We start from the raw sequence: 3,855 nt of genomic DNA on the forward strand, positions 1-3,855 counted from the left end.
CTCTGCCCAGTCTCTGCGCCACCTCGTCTGCTATATACCACTTTCCTTCTCCCTCCTCCTTTCCCCTATCCTCCCCTCTTCCCACTCCCCCGTTTAAGTCCCAGGCCCTGCAGGGAGAGGATGCAGGAGGCAAGTGTGACCAGCTCCTGCTGCATGCCCTAGGCTTTGTGCACAGCCCATCCTGCAACACTTGCACTCTCTCTGCACCCCTTGGCTAGGAAGTAGGGTGAGAACCTTGCACGTGGACTCCAGAGCCAGGTGTGTGCACGCCAACAACACTTGTGTGCTCTTCATCAGTCTGAAATGTGCATAACCCTCCAAGCTCTCAGTTGTGAAGGCGATCTCAGGCCAGGGGCTGTAGCACAGTAGAGGGGGGCACAGTCACCTTACTAGATGTAATGAGAATGAGAATCAATATCTGTGCCCTCCATGGGACTAGTGAAGGTTTTTGAGATGTTTATTGGAAATTTGGAGGGGTCTGCTAAATGTCATCTGGATGGGCTGCCAGGATGCCATTTCTGCAGGAGGCATCTTCTAAATTTCCACTGGATGACAAGATGAAGAGATGAACACGAAACTCCTTGTGAAGCCTTTTGGGCAGCATGGCTTTTCCATCACTGCAGTCATCTGCCTAGTGAGGGGAAATTTCACAACTGTCTTCCACTAAATGAGGCATTTGTGATGAAGTGGTCAGCCTTTCTTGGGACGATTTCCCTGTCCCTGCAGGAGCAACAGATTTGTGACTCAGAAATAATGTCCGAAAGAATTACTTTATTCGATTTTTCTTTAACTTCAGAGTATTTCTTTTCCTACTGTGGCATTTGAAGAAAGCGTAATTTGCACGAAAGACACTTATTCTAAGTACAGGAGAGTAAAATATTCCCCGAAGTTATCTACTTTATAAATATTAAACAGTATTATACATAAATGTAAATGTTCACATTAAAGTCATCTTAACTTCTTTCAGTACAGACAATCCAGTGATAGACACCTGGAATAAAAGTTTCTGAAGTACAGCCTCTTTGCAGGCAACAAGTGGGACAATGACAGATCAATCTGTTGAAAAGAAACAGGGTATATGATATCTCTACAATAAAGACACAGGCATCTGATAAATGCATCTTTATATATATATATGTGCACACCAGAAGGGGACAGGAGAAGGCATTACAAGAAGGAGTGTTTGGTTTGGCTCAGCGATACTGTTCAGGTTGTGCTACCTCTGTCACAAAATTATTTACGTGTAGTTGTGAGATGGGCGATGGATGCAAGTGCTGTGTGCACCAAGTGCTCTATGCGCAAAAAGTCATTCCTGGCTCAAACACTGAGCAGAGCAGAGGAACGGATACAACGTGGTGCCTCCATTAAAGGTTGGGGACCTAGACACGCTGAAATGAATGCCTTGGTTACACCGTTTATGGTGACACAGAGTACTAGCATTTTATGTGCAAGATCATTAACTAAAACTTTACTGCACATATTGGACAAAATGAGCTCAACACATTATTCTTTTGCATGGGTTTTGCTAGTGCAAAGCCACTAATTTTCTTCAAATAACATAAGGTAATGAAGCCAAGACAGAGATTGTCCATCTGTAATACTGGAGGAGTTTATTTTTCCTTGCTATTAAAAGCTGCTGAAAGCCCATTTTTTAGTTTATGTGTTATTTAGCTCACATGAACCAGAGTGAAAGGAAATGTTAGGCAGATGTCTTAGTTGCACTAATAGGATGGTTGAAATAAATGGAGGGCAAACCTGCTAGTATTTAATCACAAAATAATGTACCTGCCTCTCCCTGTGCTGCCGGTGCAAATCTCTTGGGAAGGAGGGTTACTGAGAGCCCTGTGCACTCTTTGTTCATGGAAAGTAAAGTAGCTGCTGAAAGATTTCCATAGTTCTATTAAAAGCTAACAAAAGCTACAAAAACTTCAGAATTGATTATATTTTTCTATACAGATCATGAAAGTGTTTCAGAGCTGCTTGAGATAAAACTCCTTTCGGTGAAGAAAAAAAAGAATGTCTGCTGTCAGGAAAAAAAAACAGGAAGAGAAAAATGACCCATTCAGACCTAAATAAAGTGTGTCTTTACATTGTAAAGGTTGGCTCTTTTAAAACAAGCTAAAAAGCTGCTTGACATTATGCAGTATGTTCTCATTTTTTGTTTATATGTGTCAACATGATGTATAGATCTCTTAAGATGTCAAGCGCTCCATACTGTAATTTCTAAGTTACCTTTGAAATCTGAAACATTATTTCCTAGTCACAGTATGACTGTTCAGGCAGTAAGTGGTGATTTCTTTGGTATTAGTAATAGAGGAGACCATGCTGTTGTTGAAGCAAGTGCCCTTGGAAGTCATCTGAGTACCAGGAATATGCACCAAGCGACTGCATGCCTGGGGAAGCAGCTGTGTTTTGGGCCGCAGCTGCCTGCCCCTGTGTGTGATGTCAAACGCCCTTGGTCATCCCTAGACTTGCAGGAGATCCCTGCAGCATTCAGCCATTGCATGAAACAGCTTTGAGGACTCATTTCCTTTCTTTATTTAAGATGATTAAAGTTTGTCGGGAATTCATTGTTCTGGGGACATGGGTGGCTGTTCTGCTCTGCACTGACATCCAACACCGCACCTACCATTCCTGCATCCCATGGAATGTGTATTATCATGACTTAACTGGTGGGCAAGGGGTGAGACACTGATTTAGGTAGGAACTAGAGTGAAGATGTGGCAACTGCCTGGGTAGAGCAGGTTTGTTGGGGCCTATGAGGTGCCTACCCTGTGCTGGAGCCCTGACTACCTGCTCAAGCAATCTACTTAAAGATATCCCTAATTGCTGTGTTTATTAGAATTATTGTGAGCCAGTGCCAAGGTCTGTTCTTTAGCTTGGAGGCTAACTGCTGCCTTTTGACCACATCCTTCTCATTCCTGCCAGAGAGGGTGGCTGCAGGGCACGGCTCCTGTCCCCTGTGGACTTGTACACCCATGTGGGATGATGTTTCCTGGGACAGCATGGGTCCCAGCATGCCAGTGACTGTTCTACCAGTGTGATAGCATCAATGGCTGGGCCTGGCAGCATCCCTGCAGTGTTTATTTTCCTGGGATAGGTGCAGCCAGCGTGTCTGCACGTGCTTCAGGCAGACCTCCCAGTGCAATTGAAAAAAGTCCTTAGCAGGGGCTCTTCTCTTGCTGTGGTGGGAAAAGGGGAGAAGACACCAGTGTTGGGGAAGATGAAACAGGAAAGCCTTATAAATATGATTGCCTGACAAAAGATTTTGGGAATATGAAAAATATAAGTGACATCGAAATGAAAGCCGCTTTTGAAATACCAAGTCTTAGTTACTGAACAACTGGAAAACAATGGTATGGCCGACTGAAGGTAATCGCCTCTTGATTGAACAATACCCTCTGCTTGCAGGCAGGTCCAAGGGTCAGAGCAGACCCTACTAGCTCAGCAGAAGGGGTCCAAAGAGTAGTTTTTAGAAGTTAAGATGTAACACTCTATGGTAATATAAGAACTCTTATAGGCTGTATGTAAATGCTATAGGATTTGTATCTTGTATTAGATTGGTTAGTGACAATTAGAATATTCAGTACAGAAGATGATTTATTGTATTGTAACCAGGACTTCACCACTCCACTCTACTTACTCCCTTACCCACTTACTCTCTTACTTACCTCCTCTTCGCTTACTCCACCCTTACTCTTACACTTACACTCTTGCTCTCTTGGGCCTGCTCCGAGCTGCGGCTGGCAGCTCTAAGCAGTGCCCCTGTACCCACACCCTCTGCAATAAACCGCATGTTCCAAGATCTGACTTCAGAGATCTCTCGTCCCCGTCCGTCCCGACCGTCCGACCCAC

The sequence above is a fragment of the Corvus brachyrhynchos genome, unplaced genomic scaffold, assembly GCF_000691975.1.
Source record: "Corvus brachyrhynchos isolate BGI_N302 unplaced genomic scaffold, ASM69197v1 scaffold42, whole genome shotgun sequence".
In the NCBI taxonomy this organism is placed as follows: Eukaryota; Metazoa; Chordata; class Aves; order Passeriformes; family Corvidae; genus Corvus; species Corvus brachyrhynchos.